Raw genomic sequence first — 25,419 nt, 5'->3', positions numbered from 1 at the left:
TCATTAAAACTACATTTGATCACATTTCATTGAGACTATACTTATTTTTTAACTTTAATACTGTCGGTCCCACGGACCGATGCCAGTCAAACAAAAATTCCAGTGCCAGCCCCCGGGCAGAAGTGAAACAAATTATCACTATGTCTGAAAGTAATTACAAATTGCATAATAAATTTAAATAAAGGTTTAAATAAGCTTTTTATTCAAAACGAACTTGTAACATACAGGCCTGTTCTTAATGCTAACAAAATCAATTACTGTTTGTGGTGATATAATTAAACGAAAATTCAAACTAAAAATATTGATTTCAATTTAATCTTGTTCAGTAACTCTATTGTCATAATAAACTCAAATGTCAGCAGCAGTAATGAAAGACTAATAATTACAAATTATCAGAGCTGACAGAACTAATGCAGGGAGCAAGTGGAGGTCAGAAACACACTTACACTCGCAAAAACACTCCCAAAACCTCAGTTTAAAAATTTACATAATTTACATAATATTAACTGTACATATCTTTGAAGAATAATTTTCTTTCTCTTTACATATTTAGTTTCTTTTTTCAACACGCTTCCTTTTCACTTTAAGTTTTTTGGGATTTAATTAAAGACTTCTGTTATTCTAAAAGACCAAATGCATTTGGAATGTATGGAAAAAGCTGCTAATTTTATTTCTTCAGTAATATGAACATTCAGAAGAAATATGAAATATATATGGTAAAGTCTGGTCATAGAGCTGGTGTGGCACAATTTTTAGAATTTAGGGACACACTGAGCAACAAAATCTAGAAATGGCAAAACATTTAGAATTTAGAGCAGCCATTGGAAGCAGAATTTAGAAAGGCATCAAGCAGCAAAATTTAGGATCCACAGAGACTACGTCAGGTGGCAAAATGCCTAGCGCCAGCTCTGTGTATCTGCCTAAGGGGAGGGATGCCTTCGTGGAGGTCGTTATAAGGGAAACTGACTCGTATACACGTTACACAAGAGGAAAACCACGAAAATGCCCATGCAGCCAGCCCGTTCGCGGGATTCGAACCTCGAAATGAACTACCAGTGTTTAGCGACTTTACCGCTCGGCCGCTGGTGGGCATCAGATAGGAAAATGCTTAGTGCCAGCCCTGTGTATGATGCATTAAGACATCTTGTAAGGATCTTAAGTTTTACTAACGTTTATTTTATTTTAAATCTTTACTATCACTTCTTATTTTCTACTTCCGGCCAGAATTATAAGCGTGAAGGAGTTTATGCAAAGTTGTCTGGCGAACGCCAAGTATTTAAGTGTGGCCTTTTTGCCAAGCAGAAGAGAGGAAGCCGTGAGTTCGAAGCAGGCCGCTTACCTTAGAAGTTACGCAGTTGCTACTTTGCCTTCCAGGCCAGAGGTTTTAATCCTCTTGATAAATTAAACGTATTGTAGTGTTCACAGTCTCTGTGCTACATACGCTTCCTGTTATTATAAGGCCAATCTTATTCTAAAGTTAAATTAGAGTTTAGTTTTATTTTGATATCTTTTAAGTTAGACCCCGAGTGGAGGGTCATTGTATTCCGAAGTACGGAAGTCATTGTATATGAAGAAAAAATAAAGGGTTTTGTATACCCTTCGTCTGTATCCTGTCTACTTACTACAATTAGTGAACATAGCTTTAGTAAGCTCTCTGTTCTAGTCAGGTCATTGTATGTTTCCGAAGAAGATTAGAAGAAACATTGAACCTGATAGTGGCGCCCGACGAAGAATAACCATGGCCGAGTTTCAAGAAGAACCTGTGCTGCCTGCAGAAACGGCTCAGAATCCAGAAATGCCAGCTGCCGCCCTGGAAGGATTTGGGTACATCGTCCAGACCATGCGCGCTTCGATGAAACCAGAAGCAACGTTTAATGGAAACTCACAGGTAACCAGTTTTTTGGAAAAATTGGATGACCACTTCATGCTCTACCCCGTGCACGAGTTTCAAAAAGTTACCTTAGCTACCAGCGCTTTGAGGGGCCAAGCGCTTAACTGGTTCAAATGTATCGGCAGAAGTCTCTTGGGTCAAGCAGGAAGTCCCACCTATACCTACGAAAATTTCAAGACTGCCCTACTAAAAGCCTTCCCTGTTGTAAGGGATCGTGCGAAATTAGAAACAGAACTTTTCAGTATATATCAACAAAGAATGGAAAACCTCTCGAGTTTTATTTTAAGAAAAATTCACGTTTTCAAGCTCTTGTATGGAAACCGTCCGGATCCTGAAATAATTCAAGTGATTTTGCCGAGGTTACTACCCCAAGTGCAAGACTTTATTGAATTACGAAATCCGACTACACTGGAAAAGTTATTTGAGCTAGCAATCCAGTTTGAAAGTAGAAGAACGGCGGACGTCGAAAGAAGACGCCAATATCAACAGCGAAACCAATTTGGTACGCCAAGACTACAGCAAACTCAAGCACATGGCTACGGAGAAAAAGCGAATCAGTGGGCAAGGAAACCCGAGCATTCAAAAACAGCCGGCGAACGTCGACAGTTCAATAGCAACCCAGGAAAAAAGTCTCAAGGCCAGTGGAGAAAGAAGGAAAGCACCGAAAGGAAAAATAATTTAAACTAAAACGGATTTCTGCTGACGAGAGGGTGCGGAAATCCGAAGGCCACGAAAACCCCTCTTCCTACAAGTTAAATACAGTAATGGTGAAAAATTTAACTCTTCCGAAGATTGAAGTCTTGGTAAATAATATCCCGGCCACCGCACTCCAGGATACCGGCGCGCAGTGTTCCTGTGTGGCAGAAGTCTTTTTTAGAAAGTATTTTCGCAAATACCGCATATATAATGCGGATAATACAACAGTATTAGCGGCGCAAGGAGAACAATGTAAGTGCGTAGGTAAAGTACCTTTGTACATCCGTATCAAGGACGAACAAGTAAAGGTGATGTTTTTTATAGTAAAGAATTTGCAAGCACACTTAATACTAGGAATAGACTTTCTTTCAGACGCACAAGCTACACTGGATTTTAATGAAGCGTCTCTTAAGCTGACGATGAAACCAGTGCGTGTAGAAAAGGTTGAACCGCCAAGGTTAAATCTTGACCACCTGCCTAATGACGAGCAAGATAGAATCCGACAAGTGGTAAGTGAATTTGCTTCCTTACTTAGTGATATTCCAGGATTTACCCAGGTTACTAACCATAGTATTGACACCGGAGATGCATTGCCGGTTCGTCAAAAACCATACCGGTATGATAAGAATAAGGAAAAAATTATAGAATGGCATATTACCGATATGCTACGTAAAAAGATCATAACGCCTATCTCAAGTAGTTATGCTAGTCCGGTGGTTTTATGTAAGAAAAATAATGATTATCCTTTGGAGCATCCAAAAAGGTGGAGATTCGCTATTGATTACCGTAAATTAAATTCCATAACGAAATATCCGGTTTATCCGTTACCGATTATAGAAGAAATTTTAAGGAACATAAAATCAACCAAATTTATGACGACTTTAGACTTAACGAATGGTTATTTTCAAATAGGGATCAGGCCTGAGGACGTGCCTAAGACTGCTTTTATAACCAAGTCTGGCACTTATGCATTTTTGCGAATGCCGTTTGGCCTTTCAGGCGCCCCAGCAATATTTCAGCGATGCATGGACATTGTGTTAAGACCTGTTCTCGGAAAGTCCACATTTATCTATTTAGACGATATCATTATTACTAGTGATAATCTAGACCAACATGTACAGGATTTAAGACAGGTGTTTTCTTTATTAAATGAGGCCGGTCTAAAAGTTAATGTCGAAAAATGCAAATTTGCAGCCCCTGAATTAAAATATTTAGGTTACAAAATATCGCAAAAAGGGATCGAGACAGATGAATCAAAAATAATCGCTGTACAAAAGTATCCGACTCCAAACACGGCAAAGAAGCTCTCTTCTTTTCTAGGACTTTGTTCATATTATAGGTCCTTTATAAAAGATTTTGCGGCTATCGCTGAGCCATTGTTAAAATTAAAAAGGAAAAAGGCAAGATTCTCGTGGACGGCAGAAGCCAATAGTGCTTTCGAAAAATTAAAACAAGCATTAACGCAAGCCCCTGTGTTGAAATTTCCTGAAAAGGATGAAAATTTAGAAATTTCAGCGGATGCTTCGGATTATGCGGTAGGAGCGGTACTTTCGCAAAATCAGCAGCCAGTGGCATTTTTTAGCCGAACTTTAAATCAAACACAAAGAAACTATTCCGCGACCGAGAGAGAGGCACTTGCAGTTCTGTTAGCAGTGCAAAAGTTCCGAGTCTATTTTGGAAAGGCGCCGATAACAGTATATTCTGATCATGCGGCGGTAACTAGATTGTACTCTGGGAAAAATTTATCCCCAAGGTTAATAAGATGGGCACTCAAGCTGCAAGAATATAATCTGGTAATCAAGCATACCCCCGGAAAGGAAAATATCGTAGCAGATGCCCTATCACGAATTAAATTAGACGAACAGGGTAATACCGTAAAAGTTGCAATGCTGACAGCGTGTACAATAAATTCCCGAGAAACTGTAATAACCGAACTGGGTAAGGATCCTGAGTTTGGAAGTATTTATGAGTATTTGAAGGATCCTGAAAATTTTAGCCACCAAGATATTGTGGCGATAAGAAATAGGGCGGCCCATTACGAACTAATAGATGGTCTATTATTCTACACAAAAACTACGAATTCCAACAACGAATTTCGACCTGTTATCCCAGCTAGTCTTAGATTAAATATCCTGCATGAGCTCCATGACAGCCCTTTAGCTTCTCATGCTGGTATTCGAAAAACTACTCAACGCGTACGCGAGGCAGTCTACTTTCCTGAACTGCAAAAGTTAACAAGGGCGTATGTCCAGTCCTGCCCAACATGTCAAGCCGTTAATTATATTAATTTCCGCCCGGCCGGGTTTCTAAATAGTATTAAATCCGAATTTCCAAATGAAATAATCGGCATCGATTTATTGGGCCCTTTCCCAAAAAGTCAGTTAAACAAAAGTCGCTATCTCCTTGTTATAGTTGATCATTTTAGTAAATGGACCGAAATTGTTCCCTTAAAACGAGCCTCCGCGAAATTAGTTACCGATTCTATTTTAAATAAATATATTTTAAAATACGGGGCGCCCCTAAAAGTTATATCGGATAATGGTCCTCAATTTGTAAGTAATATATTTGAAGACATGTGCCAAAAACTGGGTATACGTCATTTAAAAATGGTCCCGTATCGGCCGCAATCAAATATAGCGGAACGGGTCAACAGAAATATAGTGAAAATTATCCGTAGTTATGTTAAAAATTTTCATAAAAGCTGGGATAACTATGTCAATGAATTTGCTTTCGCCCTTAGGACCGCAAAACATGATACAACGGGCAAAACTCCTGCTGAGTTATTTCTAGGCAGAAAGGTTATAACACCGTTAGATAAACTATTTTATGTGCAACAAAGAGCCCCAGAATTTAAAATGGGTGATATAGAAAAACTAATAAAAGAAGCAAAAAAGAATACGGAAGTAGCACAAAGAAAACAAAAATTGTATTATGACTTGAAACGACGGGGAGTAACTTATAAAGTAGGGGATGAAGTACTAAAAATTAAGCATTCACTTTCTTCAGCACCAGAAGATAAAACTGCCAAATTTTTTCCACGCTTTGAAGGACCATATGTTATAGAAAAAATAACTCACGCTGTTGTAGTGTTAAAGGCAAGAAATGGTGAAACCTGTTCCGCAAACATTGATCAAATCAAGCCCTACTTCGATCGTAATAAAATGCAAATCTTTTCAGATCTTTTGCAGGATCCGGTACGGCAGACACCGCAGGTACAAGTTCCAGAGGTGGGAAAACGACAAGTACAAGGGCAGGCCAATGAGAGACAGAAGCAAGTGAAAAGAAAATTGCCCCGCGGAAAAACTGAAGGTAAAAAGAAAAAGAAGCCGTTCCACCGTCCAAAAAACAGAGTTCACGAACACCCCCAGAATGAAGAAGGGAGAAGGACGACGTATGTGGAAAAGACCGGGAGAAAGGACGGCAACTATAACCCGGCTGTGAAACGGAAGATTGACTCATCCGACAGAACTCTCCGCAGCAAAAGTCGCCGAACTGCGGAAGGGCCATCAGCGGCGGAGGAAAAAGTACAAGAAAAATTTGAACGGCCAACAACGAGGTCCAAGCAGGATCACGACAGAAGTTTCCCGGTTCCACCAAGACCAGCTGCCTTCAAACGGCCAAGACCACAAGCAGAGCACAAAAGGAAGATGTTCAAGGGTGGCCGTAGTGGTGAAAAACGGAAGCTTCCAGAGGAAAGCACTGAAGGGCGAGCCCGTACAAGAAGGAGGATCAACCAAGCTACGGTCTGCAGCACCTTTAAAGACTGGGTCCAGAAAAGGATGTCTGAATATTACAAAGATAAGTAAAATTTTATGTTACTTTACAAACTTAAGTTAATCTTTCATTCTTACTGCAAGTGGCAGATTTCAAGAAGTTTTACCTCATGCGAGGTCTACCTTTATCGCCAAAAGGGCGAGAAATGAGTTGTGACCGATTTTCTTATTATGTTTTTCAATTACTCGCGCGTAAAACTAAAGTTGATGTATAATAGCGTTGTATAAAGACTTAAATATTGTAAAAAGTTATTGTATAAATTTTATTTAAAACATTCTAACAAGAAAGAAGTTTTAGTCTGAAAGACTTTTTGAAATGTAGTATTATTTCAATGTAGAAAGAATTGGCACTTGCTTTGAAAAGAATAGAAGTTAACAATGTACTACTAATGTATGTTTTCAAATGTGTAAAATTAACGGCATGTTGATATGTTCTTGTATACATGTGAACTGTTATTTTGAATGTTAAGAAATACCGTGATATGGTAAAAGTGAAAGTAATGTTAAAAATTTGTTATTCGTGTGACTGTAAAGATTAAATCATGGTGAATATGTGTTAAAGGTTGAATGATGTAGTTAGGCTCTCTGACGCTACACTTTAGAGTTAGCCACTTTCAGAATAGTACCTCAGGGTCTAGAGTTGAAATTAGGGTGTGTTAAGAGGTCTCGTATGTTGAATTTTAACACGTTAGTGTTTTGATTGTAGGAGGAAGTGTGGCACACGTAGACAGAAACACATTCGTGGTTGGTGTTCTTTTACAACACATGTCAGAGAGCACGGGGAGAGATAATTAAAATAGTCATGAATGAAATAAGAATGTTAAGAAAAGTATATTCTATATGTTATTTGCAATGTCATTCTGTAACATTTCATTAAACTAGTTTTCCTTCCAGATCTCTGGAAGGAACCAGAATTGAATAAAGCTCCTGTTTTAGATGCAGTACAGATGAAAAAGAAAAAAGATTGTTGTATATTCCGGGAGCTGCTATTGTAACAAATTTCTTTCTTTTAAATTTTCTAGTTTCTAGCTAAGTTATGATTGTAAAAGGTTGGCCTCGCGTTAGTTTCTAGAGCTAAAAGTTTTCAACAAGGTCGTTTTAGACCTCAGTTTCAAACTAATTAACTCTGGCGGGAAGTATGTAAGGATCTTAAGTTTTACTAACGTTTATTTTATTTTAAATCTTTACTATCACTTCTTATTTTCTACTTCCGGCCAGAATTATAAGCGTGAAGGAGTTTATGCAAAGTTGTCTGGCGAACGCCAAGTATTTAAGTGTGGCCTTTTTGCCAAGCAGAAGAGAGGAAGCCGTGAGTTCGAAGCAGGCCGCTTACCTTAGAAGTTACGCAGTTGCTACTTTGCCTTCCAGGCCAGAGGTTTTAATCCTCTTGATAAATTAAACGTATTGTAGTGTTCACAGTCTCTGTGCTACATACGCTTCCTGTTATTATAAGGCCAATCTTATTCTAAAGTTAAATTAGAGTTTAGTTTTATTTTGATATCTTTTAAGTTAGACCCCGAGTGGAGGGTCATTGTATTCCGAAGTACGGAAGTCATTGTATATAAAGAAAAAATAAAGGGTTTTGTATACCCTTCGTCTGTATCCTGTCTACTTACTACAATTAGTGAACATAGCTTTAGTAAGCTCTCTGTTCTAGTCAGGTCATTGTATGTTTCCGAAGAAGATTAGAAGAAACATTGAACCTGATAATATTAGATGAATCTTTTAAATTTTCAGTTTCAATATCTTTATTAGTAAAAGAATTCCCTTCTATAATGGCTGTCCATATGATAAGATTAGAAGTACTTTATAAAAATGGTAATAAAGCGATTCTAGAATCAGAAGTAAAACAATCAACTATTTTGTTTTCGTTGTTCTTCCAGATGCTCTCCAAAATGTAAAAATTTGCGTGTTACTACCATGGAGACATTTTTCATTTTATCCCATTTTTCTGAAATCTTTTAGAATCGTGGGTCTATAAACTTACCTTAAAATCTTTCTAAACTCTACAAGTTTCAATGTCTAAAACCCTAAAGAAAAATTACCCCTACGAATTCTGTAACAGCAAAAAGACAGAAATGTTTTTTAAAAAATCGGAGGAAGAAAGTGTGAAATTAATTTTATAGAGGAAAATTGATGCATTTCTGAGAATTCTGATCATTCTGAGAAATGGAAAAAATTCTTCCCATGAAAAAATTAAAAAGACATTTTTAATTAATCACACAGCTATTTTGCTTTTGCTAAAAATTGTTTTGTAAACTGTGCTTTATAGCATTATTCCTTGCTTATTTTCAAATTCAAATTTTTTAGATTCAAAAACTTGTATAAAATGTGGCCAAAATGAAACTTTATAATATGAGTGAAAAATAAAAATCCTTTATTTTAATGTTATTTCTTAGATATAATCCCAATATATTACCATTTTTAATGAAATTTATCAATGTTAGAATGTTCTAAAAAAATCGCCGAAAAATTCCCAGATCTCGGAATTAAAAATTTTCTATAGAAACCGATCTTAATATCGCCAAAATGTTGATAATCACCAAATTTAAAACCCTTTAATAAAAGAATTCACATCCCCAAAAGTGGAAAGTTGTTTGAGCTCGTTCATTACAAAAAATGAAATACTTTTGAAATGTTTATGTTTCACTTCTTGCTCAGAAACTCGAGTATCCCACCATTACTTATATTACAAATAGGAACAAATTATAACTCATGAACCCATTCAAAAAATAGCCACATTTGTCAGTGAATCGCCAAAAATATTACTCCAAAATGATAATTCACACTCAACAATGGCAGTCGTAAAACAAACAGAAATTTCAGATGATTAAAATTAAGGACCTTCTGCCGATTTTGGCCAAAATTAAGGACTTTTAAGGACCAAAAATCGATTCCAAAAAACTTAAGGACTCTTAAGAACCGTACCAACCCTGCTGTTGTATCTTCAGCAGTAGTATTCCAGTCCTGTGGGGAAGGGAGCTTTAGTTCCTTAGACCTATGGAAAACCTCTTAGAGAAGTTTATCTTAATGGTATGTTGATAAGATTCAAAGTTTATGTGTCATGGTGATTGCATGCTGGCAAAATGTATAATCCGAAAACAGCCGATAGACCAGAAAATTTTTTGAGCAAATTTAAATAAAGTTTTAACAAAACAACAATAAAAATTAAACTAAATTTTAAATTTCACTTATAAGGTAATTATTATTAAATAAACTTAAAGTAATTCTAATAATAATCCATTTTGAATAACATGCAAAAATTCATATTTATTTCCTACCTGAAGTTTAGAGGTTGAAACCTCTAAGAAATTTCTTTTGTTTATACTTTGAAATTGAAACATATTGATAACAGCTATATATTAAATTTTACACTGATATTTATTTCAAATCATCCCAGTTTATTAAAGCAGCTACTAAATAAAAAAAAATTAATCTAAACCAAAATCTGGGAACACCAGCATCCTGAAGCACTATCAGCTACACATTGTCAAACTAAATTTCCTTACTGTACCAACCTGGAACATTTTAGAGCTTAGAGAATAAAATATTAGAGGAGACGAGAGTTCGGATTTTATTGTTGACAGAGTCTAACACTAGTAGTTTTCCAACAGATTCCAATTCTTTTTTACTTAAAATAAGTTTCATTCAAAAACAAAAAATGAACACATAACTAAAAAATTAAGAAGCTTATCAGCCATACCATAATATGAAAATAATTATTCTACAACAAATAATTATACAATCAAATAAAGCAAAATTTATTTCACTGCTGTCATATAAGAAATTTGTAATTCAAGTAATTTGTTTGCTTTGAAAGAATTTGTTTCACCTCTTTAATAACATTTAACTTTTTCCTGAATAATCGAATACTCATCATGCAGTTAACCACATATTTTACTTAAGTTTACCAACTATATTCAGAGTTTCATGCAAATGTTTTGGTACATTACTCGAACAATAATTCCCATATGATGGATTTAAAGCTTTTAAAGAACAATCCAGGGAACGAAACAATAAAAAATACGAACAACATTAATTTATAATGTAAAGGGAGGACAGTCAGCAAAACTGCATGAAATAAAGTGCAAATCAGTTCCAAGTATACAGCAGCATTTGTCGAAGTGACGAATTAGTTCTGTTTCCGCGATTCCTGTTTCTGCAGTTTTCAAAATTCTTCCTGTTCCCGCGACATCGGAGAGTACAGTACCCCTCCAGCTCAGGGATAAATAGAAGGGATAGCTCATTTCTTTGTTCGACTCCTCGCCGACGCGAGCCTAGTGGGGGGACGTAACAGGCAATAATCTGACGTCACTGTGATGCCACCTGTCCTGATTTCCCGCGTTTAAAACAGTATTTTCATTGAGCTGCGAGACGATTTTCTAGAGGTTACATATCCCAAATTAATTTTAATAATATATATATCTGTTTTCTAATAATGTATATATTTAAAATTTATATATATGTAATTTTAGTCAGTTTTTATTTTAAATTCTATATTGTAAAGTATCGTTTATGTAATATGGCTTTTTGCGCTGCAGTAACGTGCCGCAGCACTTACAGAAGTGTGAAAGGATGAGATATTTTATTTCATGGGACCAAAGGATCCAAATGAGAGTTTGCTTTTGAAGAAAGTATGGATACACAAATGTCAAAGAGAAGATTCTATTAATGTGAAGAGCGGAAAATTTTGCAGCGAACATTTTCTATGCAGTGTTTATGAAGATGATATGAAAAATCGCTTGTTTGGATAGCCACAAAAAGAAACTGTTGGAATGGAATGCTGTGCCGAAAGTAAATTATGATGACAATAATAAATCGAAATTGATGATGACAATAATGAATCAAATTTTAATGATTTTGAAATTAAACTCACAAATGAAAATGTAGATCATCCTGAATGTTTAAGGATAAACAAGAATGCATTGATAATTTAAAGAACAAGATAATATCCTTAGAAAATTGTATAAAATTGTATTAAAGTATTGAAAAATAGAGAAAAGAACAATTTTAGAATGTTTGTTCAGCGACAAAGAAGGTGGAAGGTCTCTTCTAAGTCCTGCTCCAGCTCCTCAGGAGATGTCATAATGAGTCATTAAAAAGAGCTGGGCAGTTTCTTTGTGAATAAGTTAGTCTTCGTTAGATTGAAGACGTGTCTTAGTTTATGCTCCTGCTGAAATCTTAAAAGTTTCATTCCATTTGTAATTCTGCTACAATATATAATAGCTGTTATTTTTACATCTTATATTAATCAATATGAATGTTTTAGACATTATTGGAACTAAAAGGAAAAAACCCTCAACCCTATAGAAATGTTATCAGTATCGAATTCATAATAAAAAAAAAAAAATAGGAAAATGTAGTTTAATTTGGACTTGCATAAATGAAAGAATTTAAAGCTGCAAAAGCGCAATAATTACCAAAGAAGTCGTCGTTTTAGAACGAATATTTATTCTGAAAGATTTTATTATAACTTACCTTTATGCAGAATTTTCGAAGAATATTGTTTTCTACTTTAGGAAAAAACCTTTTAGTTAATTGCCAAAATCATCGCAGAGTTAGAGCATCGTTCTCTTCTTTTAAATACAATATTATCTTCATTCATGCAAAAAAGATCTGAGATCGTAAATATTTTTCGATTATTTGTTTTAGAAATCCTTCTTTAAAAAAAAAAAAAATTTTTTTTTCCTTCCCCCCTACCTTAAAGAAGAGGCCATGCATGGTCCACTCACTCCGCCCCCACTATGTAACCCCTTTAAGTCGGGGGGTAATGAAGATTGAGGATTTCGGGGAAACAGGAATGATTTTGACAACTACGGAAACAAGAATCGCGGAAAAAGGAAGACACCGAAGTGAAGTGTCCATTTCTAACACCGTTAATCAGTCATTTTCACAACTTGTAATGTGCTGCAGATGTAGGTAAAAGCACAGATCCCAGGTGGCATGCAACCATCACATCCATTCTGAAGAAAACTGGATTCTTGTAACTTAGACAGGAGGATTAAACTGATAAAGTTTGAGCAGACTGAAATTAACAAACATGAACGAATCCATCTTGTCCTGAATATACCTCTACTATTCTTCCTAATGGCCACGTAACCTTTTAACAGAATGATATCGCGAACTTCCCAGATTGGTGATTTTGATCAGGACTGCACGTAAATATGCACTATACTATCTCTTAGTTAATCAGTTAGTTAAATCAGTGTTCCGTCCGTAAGTTTGCCTTTCATGTGTTAGATTTTAATATAATTTTGATTATTTTAAGAATTAGTATTTTATATGATTTTATTTAAAGAATATCATTAATATTTCATATATAAAATAACATACGTGTAGAAACATAGTCAACTTCAATAACCGTATTAATTTTTAAAAATTTCATTATATTCTACTAATTTTTATAGTTATTGAACTAATAATTTTTTAACTTTGCTATACCTTGAAGCCTTATATTCTTTCTTATTCTATTCTATTCAATATATAGATAGATTTATTCAAATATGATGCATCTTTATTTTAAAAAATAAATTTCCCTCTTTCACAAAATATGAAAGACAGAAATATGTTTTAAAACATGAAACCAAAATGTATTCTCTCCGCTTTTTTCTACTACATTATTAATACTGCAGACAAACTGTAATAAACTGTAAGCTTTGACTTGAACAAACAACCACAGAAAGCAAATATTTTTTATTTATAAATAAAAAAAAATTTAATTTAAAATTTTATTTATTTTTTAATTAGTTACATTTTTCCTGACTTAAACAAATAACAATATAAAGCAAATATTTATTATTTGTAAATTAGAAAAAGTTAACTTAATATTTTATTACTTCTAACTACAGCTTGATGTTTCGATGCTGATAAAGCTTGTATTCTTTTACAGAAGTCACTAAAAATTCATCTTCGTCACGGATTGAAGATGCTCAGTGGTTAAGAATTGGGTTATTACTTTTCTTGACATTTCTATTATTTAATTTTTGATTACCATATGCTGAGAATAAAGATGTCTATGATTGTGACATTATTAAATAGGCTAACATTCTGAAAGGTGTGAAACTGATTGCAAACAAAGACTGGAGACTTTAAAATATGTTAAAAAATTGCTTATGATCAGGATAGGAGAAAAACATTTATGCCCATCATCACGTGCTGTGCTTCATTTATATACGATATGCATTACACCCACTGTATTTGTATTTTAGTATTAAGAAGTGTTATAATAATAACTATAAAATTCTCTAAAGACCATTACTTCTTTCGGTTTTTTTTTTTTTTTTTTTTTTTTTTTCTATTGAAAAAGTTTGTTTAGATCTCAAATGGGCAGGATTTGTTTGTCCAAGGATATGAAACGGGTTAATGATGACATAATACCAAGGCACTACAGCATTCCCCCCCCAAAAAAAACACTAACCTTCATACCCACATTTAAAAAAAAATTATTCACAGATCATCAACAGTATGAATCTGTTCTTAAACTGCAACTCTAATAAGCAATTTTTTTTCCCCCATTCTGCACTTTCATATCCATTGGATTTAAAAAGTGAGAAAAGCCGAGCGTAAAGGATATTGGTTAAGCACTGCTGAAATGGTTCACCATTCAAAGAAACTGCTATCTACCAATATATGACAATATATATCTATCAATAAATATTTACTATTTTATATACATCTATCAATAAATATATATATATATATATTTTGCTATTAAACCTAAATCCATGAAATTACCGAAATATCAACGGTTTGTTTAGTAATGTTCTCTGGAGTATTTAAACAGCGTATAATTTATATTATATTTTTATAAATACTTTATTTACTTAAGTTATTTCTTGCTTAAATATATATATTTTATACATTTTCATTATTTACTTACACCATTTAATGACTTTTAATATTATACATCTGAAAATTAAATACGTTGCTTAAAATAAAATTCTTTTTTAGTATGAAAAATTTGAAAACAGGGATCTACTCACTACATATAGTACTACATAACAGTCCTTGCACTCATAATAACTCATTTGCAGTTTTTTTTTTTTTTTTTTTTTTTTTTGCATTTTTTTTTTACTAATTTAAAAGTTTAGTAATGTAATTTACGAGAAAGAGCCGTCATAAAGCATGCCATTCGATAACATTCCTTTGCCCTTATGTTTATGCAATAAAAAAGCATGTGTATGTGAGTCATTCATTTTAAGTAGAAGATCAAATCTCCATGTATCTGAAACCATATGTACATACAATGCCATTTTCTGCCAATAGTTTTTAAAATGTTTTAAGACACTGGCACAAATGTGTGACGGCCGGGGGTGAACGAGAAAACGCTCTGGCACACCAGAGATAATTAGAATGGGCTGGCAGCCTTGGTAAAACCAATGATTTCTAAATCCTTTTTAGTAAGAGAACTTGGCTTATCTATTTCAAAAATAACTTAATAATTAAGTATATAAGTTAATATAGTAATATATTGTTTTAAAATATTGTAGGGTCCTGAAAAAGGAGGAGTGAGTTTTCTGGTGTTAGGATATTCAATTTCCTATCCTTTCATTAGTACAGCACCAGATTTAAAATTACTTGTTTTAAAAAGAGGTGTTATATCTTTCTTTATTTACATTACGATAAGCATCACACCTTATCTAAAGAATTTTCCTAGCTTCTTCACTTGGGCCTACTTGGCCTTCACTTGGGATACAGAGCCTAATTTTTGATTAAGAGATCACATCGCAATTTTCCATAATAAGATGATGGAAATTTTGTTACAGAATACTTCATTCTTCATTAACATGAGGTAATCATTTTATCCATGCAATATTGATAAGAATTTAAATTACACTTTAATCTAGTTATTAAGAGTTTGATTAACTTTTTAACTTTTACACAACTATTAACTACGGTCAAAAATGCTTAAATTTTGATTTAAATTTTCTTGTAAGCACATATCCATATATAATGAGTAGAATGATATGTAATAATGTGAACTTTTTAGTTCAAAACAGTTCAAAAGGTTCACTTACAGATGCAGATTTTCACAAAACCAATAAGAAATATTCAGTTCAAGTTTTCCTTTTCATTAAGCTCCTTACCCAGCTTAATGAAAGTTCCCTTAAAATTTAATTTTATAAAAGGATTTTCAGTGCTACCATCTGCAGGACATTCATAAAACTAAAATGAATTCTTAAAAATCAGACAATTTCCCTTTATTTCATTTTTAACATACTACTAATTTTCAAGGTTAAAAAACAATAAATAAGAAAATTGCTGTTATATTTTTTAATTAGTACACTTATTTTAAATCTTTTAAACAACTTAAAATGAATTAAAAAGATTCATTTAAGGATCATACTAAAATGCAATACGGCTTACCATCCTGCCCCCATAGCACAAAACATCCTCAGGATGTCCTATTTAAGTCGCAATATCCCGGGACATACTTAGGATGTCCTAAGGAGGTTAATTCTCAGATGTCCTGAGGAGATCGTAATTTAACATCCTGAGGATGTCTTATTTAAGTCGCTATGTCCCGGGATATGACAGGATGTCCTGAAGATGTTGATTCTCAGATGTCCTGAGGAGTTCACCAATTTCACATCCTGAGGACATTCATTCTGCATTGTCCGGAGGACTTTCGTTGTCAAACATTTTGAGGATATTTGTTCTTAAATTTACCAGTTTTAATTTTTTGACATTGCACATCTCAAGCTTGCACATTATTTTATTTTTCATATGTATTTTACTAAGTTGTTTCTATAAATGCTGTACATTAAAAATATTGATATGATTGATGATTTATTCTTGTTATTTTGTTATTAATTTTAACTGCTATTTTTTCTGACGTTTTTAAAAATTTATTTAGTTATGGAAAAGATTTTTTTCAATGGATTAGCATTTTCTAGAATATTTCCAAAATTCTAAATAACATATTTTTTTTATAAAAAATGTATAAATTACATGTATAATTACTTACAGATTACAAACCCTACTACAAATATAGGTAAAATTAGATATATATATATTTAATTACGGAAACGATTTTTTTTTTTTTTTTTTAAATTTGGGTATAGAGACATTAGGTATTTTTTTGGAAGCAGGAAACATGAAAAATTAGCAACTGCTTTCGCCGGGAATCGAAGGACGGACCTCTGGAATACCGGCCCAGTGTGCAGAACCACTACACCACGAAGACACGCTAGATGTGGTGGTGGTGTATTTAATTATAGCAAAGCACACTAGGGCTATCTGCCTAAGGGGAGGGATGTCTTCGTGGAAGACTTTCTAAGGGAAAGTGGCTCGTATACACGTTACACATGGGGAAAACCACGAAAACGCCCATGCAGCCAGCCCGTTCGCGGGATTCGAACCTCGGACCGCACTACCAGGGTTCAGCGACTTTACCGCTCGGCCGCTGGTGGGCCGAAGACACGCTAGGAAAGCGGGAGAAATACCTTATATTACTTCTCTTTTTAAAGGCCGACTTTTTTTTAAGGGGATCCAATCACTAAATCCTGGGTGTGGATATACCTCATCCAACACCTTTTTAGTTCGGGCGCCACTGTAGAGACATTAGGATTTTTTTGGGAAGCCGTAGAGATGAAAAATTAGCAACCGCCTTCGCCGTGAATCGAACCATGGACCTCTGAAATACCGGCCTAGCGTGCAGAACTATTACACCACGAAGGCACGCTAGGAAAGCGGGAGAAATACCTCATAAGGAAAATTTTTTCCTCTAATTACAGGACAGAAAATGTTTTTCAATCGCGCGATCTGTTATTGATATTGAATTACAGTCGTGCGATAATTTCGCAGTAAAGATACATCTCTGATGACTATCCAAGATTCTAGAAACTTTGGTCTTATATAGAGATGGTCGTCTTATAGAAATAATGCTTAATATCAATATTTATTTATAATCTCAGAACTATTGGTCACTTTCAGAAGTGGTCGTTTGAGAGGCGATATTCTATATATTTATTTACTGATACTGTCAGATTCCAAAATTTGTTTATATTCTCAAAAACATTGGATGGAAGGTAGTTGTCCCATACATGCAAAATTTTACATTTCATTAAAAATGAATTCGGCGTTATTTAACTATTTCCCTATTAATTAATTAGATAAAGAAAAAATTAGGAAATAGTACTGTTTATTACGGAATAATGTAGGAAGTTCTACAGAACTATATTCTTTCGCGTCATTTCACATTGTATCCGGCAAACTACTAGTTCCTCGTATTCTTCCGCAAATCCGTAAACATCTGTCTGATTTGAAACGAAATCCAAAATGGCTGCCCCATGAGGTTAACTTGTATGGATATTTTTTGTTGCATGAAAGGTAAGTTCAATTGCAATACTTGTATGTTTACTTTTTTTGCTTTTCAAATTTATGTTATTTATGTCATTTTGACAGTTAAATGTTTCACAGCTTTATGAATTGTTACCATTCTATCGTGAATTACGTGTATCTCAATGGCTGGCTGTCATTTCAAATATCTAATTTGCCCTGCTAAGTTTCAAAATAATATGTGTGATCAGATTGCTTATTATTTTGTTGCAGCAATAAATTTATGTTAAATAGTTTGAACAATTGTATAAAAATAAGAGTTTGCATTGTTTTGTCCAAAATATGTATGGTTGAAACATTATCTTAATCTAGTTTGTAATTCAAGTTTTTTGGGGGTACTGTTCTGTTATTGGGACCCCTCTTTTTAATCTTTTTTGAATATTTTATAAAAGGATTAAGCATTTTTCAAACTGCATATCATTTTAAGATTCGACTTGCAGGAACACAAAATATGGTCATTCAATCAAATGCTTATGAATGCTTTTATCATTTTCTCATAAATATTGTTTGCATTTTTATTGTATTTTAGATACTTTAGTTATGTAAAGTGAACATGAGAATATTAGGAAAGCTGAAGAATATGAATAGCTACCATAATACATGTATTTTTTCATCAAGCCCATTGTTTTAGAAACCAATGCACCATTATTATATGCTGGCTTATTTTATAGTTATATGCAGTTTAATTTTATGTTCATGTTACTGTAGTATTGTCATTATAGTAAAAGTATTGATAATTTTTGTTGAATCTTGCAAGTTGCCTAACATTCAGAATTATTACTACCGAATTTTACTGATAGGTTTTTTCGAGTGGACATAATCTGTCTGATAAATAAAATAAACTGGTGTTTAAATTATATGCATTTCTCTTAATGTTTCATTGAAAGTGAGATGGAAATATAAATGCTATCCAGAAAAGTGAATTCTTTTTGCCTGAAATAACAAATTGTGCTAAATGATTAATGTTTATATCATTTTAGAAATGTCAATATTAAAGTTTCTCCTCCTTCTCTTCTTTGATTTTGAAATAATTTATAATAAAATAATATATGCATAAGTGTAATTAATGTAAAGTGTCATTCAATAATATAATTTATTTTTACTGATATTTTTATATTTCTTATCTGGGTTTTCTTTTGGTGTTAGAAGGAGGAAAAGACTGTAATGTTTTAATTAAGGAAATAATTAAAACATTACAGTTTTTTAAATAACACAGTTACAGTAATGTTTATTGAAGCAATCAGTACTGTGTGATTGCCAGTGATTGAATAATGTTAAAATGCATTGTTCATAAGGAAATCTTTGTGTTATAGATTGTATTTTGACACAAGCTGAAATTTGAATTATTGGAAGCACTTTGAAAATCCGAATTATTTCCTGAATCATTAATCAGGCCAATATATAACATACAAATTTTCATACAAAATTATTTCTTTGAGTATATTATAAAGAGCTCATTTAATTTTAGACAAAAGTAGCATGTAACAGTTAAAGATTTATTGAAGCCTACTTGTTACTTGTGGTAACAAAGAAGTGTGAAAGATATTGCCACATTAGCGAACATGACGATCATTGATACTTAGTTTAGAAATTTAATAATATACTGAGAAATGCTGGGAACTTTCAGAAGTAGACATTTCGGAAATGATGGGCTTGATAAGAAATTTACATGGTTTTATTATTTATTCTTTAGTTAAGAATGGATTTTAGATGTTCATGTGAAAGAATTCTCTTTAATTATATGTGAAAGAATTGTTAAAGTTTGGCATTTAAAAAAATGAATTAATAATATGCAATTATCTTTTTATTATACATATATTACTATATATTTCTAATGCGCTATGTAAATGTCAGTGCTAAACAATTGAGATACTATTTTCAGGGCAATCTTTTCTTATACATGAAAAATTCTGATACTTTCTTATCATCTGCCCTCACAGCTTCAACTTATGCTAAAACAGCAAGAGTATGCACGCAATAATAGCAAACTATGAATATTCATACCACACACATGTATTTACATGTTTTATATTTAATCTTTATTTCTGAATAGTATTCCATTGGATGAAAAAATATGTGAATATTGACCCAATATATATATTTTTGTGTGTGTGCATCCTAAAATTTCTTGTTTCTTATAAAGTCCTTATTTGAATTACTACTTGTGAACAGAGCAGTAGATATGAACCGTAAACTAACCATTTTGCCAATTTTCAAAGCTTTGCAGATAGTCAGAAAGCATCAAAATTTGTAATAATGTTAAGTTTAAATGATGTTCTATACTTTTGTGTTAATTTTTCTATTCTATTAATTCTATTACTGTGTTATCAAACTTTCTGCAGGAATTTCAACTGGTTAAGATGTTATTACCATGTGGAGAAGAATTTGGTTTTCAAGCTAGAAAAAATTGCAGCTGAAGGATTTTGTAGAAGGTCAGTCAAACTGGTTTTAGTTAATTATAATTTAATTTTGGGTGAAGAATTCTCAAATTTATTTATCATAAGTGTCTAAAGGTCTTCTAAATTAAATTCTGCTTGTTTTTGAAATTTTTCATGACATTCATTCTTTGATTATTATTATTATTTTTTTTAATTTACTAACTTATGTCCAGGCACATAATGTTGCATTTAATGCCATACCTTAAATATTGTAAAATGTTAAAATAATACATTTCACTTAAAAATGTGGTTGTGACAGTAAATTTTCTGTTACATTTAATCATATCTATAAACATTGGTATACATCATTTTTCAATAATCTGTATATTATTTTGTGCATTTCTTTTACATCCAAGATCTGGCATATGACTTGCTTTTCAAACTGATAACATGGTGTAATAATGTAATCTAATGGTTAAAGTTTACTATGGAACGGGCCAAATTTAATAAATTATTCTTTGATAGAAATTTATTCATGTGTTCAGTGTGTCTCATCTCTTTTAACTCCGATATTGTAATAATATCAAAATTCCTTACTTTTTGATAGGTAATCCAAATGTAAAACAAGAAAAGAAAAAATTAAAATCTAGAAGTGTATTTATTTCATACCTCTAACAAATAAAAACAACGCAAGCACTTTTTACTGTCTATCTGCATAGTGTGGCATGTCCCGTAAGACTGAGATTTGTATGGTCAAATCCATGTTTCAGTTAAAGGAAAATGCATGCACAGTCTTCTGATTTTCCCTTTGATTAAGGATTCTGTATATACTAGCATAAGAAATATATTAGTTAATGCAGTGTTATACATCAATATTTATAGGCAATTATTGTGGCTATGTTTATTATAATTTTGTTCACTGTAATGGCTGGAGTGCCTAAACCATCATGCTGTGTAAACAAAACTCAAATCTTCATCTCTGCATACTGCTCCACTAGTGTTTAAACCACTGAAATGGTGATTATGGTACAACATCTTTGGTAAAAATTTACTCTACTGTAACCCTTGGCGAATCGTTTCTTTTTTTTTATATCAAGATCGTCACCTGAGAGGATAGGCACCAATTTCAAGGTGGCCTCTACACAAAACCAAAATAAGAAGTCAAAGACATACACAAACTCTGTGTCCATGTACACATCAACCTATTAAAACGAACTGCACAAACTGGGCATTGTGCACTGCCTTAACTTTGTCCATGTACACATTGATCTATTTTCACTTTAAGAAAATCAGAAAGTTAAAAATATCATAGTTACCAGAAAAAATTCACCACTGTCTTAACATACAGACAACCAAAAATACACTAACAGAGAGGAATAAGTTACCAAAAATACATATTTCCTAACATAAAAACATTAAACAACAAATCTTCTAACAAAAATTAACACACAGAGACAAAAAAATAAATGAAACGTCATTTTTTTCACGTACCTTTTTTTTCACATGCATATGTTTAGGTTTCCCACCACCATCCTCCAGGTAAGCAATTCAATTCAATTTTTCGTCTCTTAGTCACCTCAGACATACTCAAACGATGGTACCCACACCAAAATAATAAATAGCATGTTCAAAATACAAGACCATACCACTTCCGTACAACCAAACACAGCAATTGAAAAGAATGGTAAGAACCAAAAACCTGGGACCGTACAAAAGGTTTACTATTAAAAAAAGTAGCTCAAAACTAAATTTATCACAACACGTTGGCAATATTTGAAATAACTCCTTTTTATTGACAAAAAAAAGTTTTTTTTTTTTTTTTCCTAAAGGCTACTTTCGCCAACATTATCAACATTAGGGTTACCGAAAAACTTATTTGACACAATGGGCTTCCACATTTCACAAACAACCACTTTGCGATTTTTTTTCAGACAGAAACCAAGGTGTACCATACAGTAAAGATTAGCCACATCTTCATTTACTACTGTTACAAGTACTTCTTTGGTAAATTTCTGCGGTTAAATTCAAAAGTTTAAAATTGCATTAACATGATCAGATTCAGAGTCATAGCTAGGGTTTTCAGTGCTCAGGGACAACTGAAGATTTCGCGCCCCCTACTGCTTGCCAAGGACGGAAAACATTTAATTCTAAAATGTTCTAACATCAGTTTGGCACCCCTTGGATTCTGTGCCCGGGGACAGATGCCCCTCCTTCCCCCCTCTAGCTACGCCCCTGATCAGATTTTATTTTCTGCACGTAGCTAACAATTACTTATGTGTTGTCAGATAAATGTTACCAGATGCAGTTAATTATTTTTTACTTGCCAATCTCATGAGACAAGTTTTTTTTGCTCCTGAAAGACTTTACTTTGTGTTGAAAAATAAATTCATTCTCACTCTTTTTGGACTTGCCTACACATTAAATTTAAAATAGTTTTATGAATAGGTAAGATGTGATTATCATAATTTTGTTTCTCTCTTTATCTTGGCAACTCAGTATCCAGGTTACCTACCAGTGGCTGATTGATAAAACTGCTCATATGTTCAGCTGGTGGTTTGAGTTTATTTTCTGACATAAAAAATTTTAAAAGCCATCCCCCATGTTTATTTTACTATAATCGAAAAATCAAATAATTGCTACTCTGTTTATAGGTATTAAATGTTAAAATATTTTAAATGCTTCCTTTAATTTGCATTGTAATAGTCATTTGTTTAAATTTAATTATGAATTATATTCACATATAGTAATTGTGAGTGTTTTTTTTTTATTTTAGGTGCTGTGAAAGGCAATGACAGAGATCCAATTTATCAAGAGTTCTTATATACATAAGAATACATGGATATAAGATTGTTTTTCATGAATTCAAATAAAATGTGATAAATTGGATTAATAAAAACTATTTTGAATTTTGAAAAGTGTTTTTCCTCCGTTAATCATAATATAGTGCCATAAATTTCTGAATGTGTTTATTTTTCATCCAAATAAATAGCTTTACAAAAATTTGTCACATTAATAGATATTGCATAATTTAGCATTATTATAAATATTTATTATAGCAGATTTAGCTGAACTGCTTTTTTAGTCTCTCTGCAGATGAAGTCACAAAGGTAAGTGGTTAGATATTTTTCTGTATTCCCCATTAAGTAATTTTATCTGGTAAATTACCATTACTTATATACTAAAGGTGAAAGAATAAGCTTTCCTTGAAGATACAAAAATTTGCAGATATTTCAAAAAATTGGTATACGTAAAAAAGTTCTTAAATTGCCACATATGCGAAACTGAAAATGTTATATATGAAATAGTTCAGAAATATAAATATTTTCACTATTTTTTAACTATAATTCACTGCATTTGTTATATATAATCACAATTTAAGGTAGCGGTGCTTTTCTCACTGTGATTTCTCATGTATTTTGATTCATAAATACACATACATAAATAAATCCACGTATTTTGATTTCTCTTTTGAGACCGAATAAAAAATGAACTAAACATTCTCATTGACATTGAGAGTTGAATAAAAGCTCACCTCAAAATAAAATGAATTAATAAATTTATGGAAAATTTTACATAGCATATATTGAGCAGAAAGAGTAAACTTAATATACTTAATGGAATTAATAATTGGTAGAGTTGATTGCAGAATAAAATGCCTTAATTGCATGGTAAACAGTAGATCTTTTGAAGTTTTTCTATGTTGCGTAAAATGCAGATTTAAATTTTTGATATTGATTGTCATATAAATGGCAATTACTGTTTTATTTTGCTCTGAAATGAATGGTTAGTAATAAAATTCTGGATGAGACAACCTTTAACATGCGCTAGAATTTACAAAGTTTAATTTGGTGCTGATTTCAACGGGTAAATTTCATTTTACTGAATTTTGCGTAAAATAATACCAATGAACCATTGCAAATTATTTTCAGAACTTTTTTTTTTTAATCTAAAAGGGCTATTAGTTTTGAAATGTGACTTCATATCGTCAGTCGTAAACTTGTTTCGCTTTTCATTCAAGTCTTGCCGTTTGGCAAAATTTAACATATTTATCTTTAAAATCTAATATATTATTGACTAACAAGCCAAGCTATTTAAAAGCATTACACACAGTTCTTAACAATGCTTTTTTTAATTTTTAATCTGATTGATTTAAAATGCATTTAATTCATGATATATCTAATTGAAAACATTTTAATATTTCTACATAATTACATGATATCTTTCTTCATTTTTCAAATATATAGAAGATATATAACTTTCTGGTGTCAGTATCTTATAAAATGTTTTGCTATTTCCACTGCCCCATCTGTATTGATAATCTATGCATTCATAAACTTTTAGCCTCTTTGAGTGACTGCTAAAATCTGAGGCCTTTCAGATTTTTTTTTTAATTGTGTGAGCAGAAAGATAGAATTTTAGAAGAGCTTCTTGAGTTACCTTTTGAATGATATAAAGAATTGTTAACATAATGTCGAATTTTTACAACTAAATATTAAATATATAAAAAAGCCTGCAGCATTCTCATGTTACGAAAACATATTTATTTATTCTGAGGCTAGGAATTGATTTAGTTTTAAAAATACAATTTATTCCTTTTAACAATTTCCCAACAGTGTCATCAAAACACTATAAATTCCTTACATGTTTTAAAGAAAGATGATTCATTTATGTAAAGATTATTAAATGGCTAATTTTATTATTCAATTTTTAATACAAATTAACTGAAATTAGAAACTGATTTTGTAAAACAATTTAATTATAAATAATTCAATTTGGGGGCTATTGGATGTTTAAAAATGATCAAAAGATTTTTAATATCTTAAAAATAAAAGCAAAATTTTCAGTTTTAATATTTTGTATTAATAATTCATTTTAATTTCCTTGCTCATTTTTAATATATTCACAAATTCAGATTTAAAAACAAAATAAGTTGTATAAATATTTTCAACATTTCTGATTTTTCCATATTACCATAGGAGAAGGATTTGAGACTATCTGTGTAAAAAAAGTAGGTTTTAGATCATCACACCTTCACATACTTTCACTGGAATTTTCCTCTGTATATATACTGGGAAGTGACACTAAACAGTTGAGAGTATGTATTTAAGAGGTTAAAGGGATATTGTAACTAGTGTTTCAAATCCTGATAACATCCCATACGCTGTCGGTGGGACGTAGATAGGATGTCCTAACGATATACTGGGATGTGACATTAAGCGCTCAGGAGGATGAGTTTAGGAGGAAATTGGGATATTACGGGATGTCCTGAGGATGTAGTAAGTAGGACTTTAAAATCCTAATAACATCCCATATGCTGTCGATGGGACATAGATAGGATGTT

The 25,419-nt window shown here is 32.4% G+C and overlaps 1 long non-coding RNA gene across 1 annotated transcript; it reads left to right on the top strand.

The window, feature by feature from the left end:
• The first annotated feature begins 17,584 nt into the window (after nucleotides 1-17,584).
• On the top strand, nucleotides 17,585-23,218 carry LOC146995606 (uncharacterized). Its single transcript, XR_015043185.1, has 3 exons — nucleotides 17,585-17,691; nucleotides 20,043-20,132; nucleotides 22,852-23,218. It is a non-coding gene; the product is annotated as an uncharacterized LOC146995606 (long non-coding RNA).
• Nucleotides 23,219-25,419: the final 2,201 nt, after the last annotated feature.

Source organism: Stegodyphus dumicola, chromosome 9 (genome assembly GCF_044657685.1).
Source record: "Stegodyphus dumicola isolate Sdum_Otavi_A_Nest chromosome 9, ASM4465768v1".
NCBI lineage: Eukaryota > Metazoa > Arthropoda > Arachnida > Araneae > Eresidae > Stegodyphus > Stegodyphus dumicola.
The sequence above is the reverse complement of the archived record's forward strand: the minus strand, read 5'-3'. Positions and strand labels throughout refer to the sequence as shown.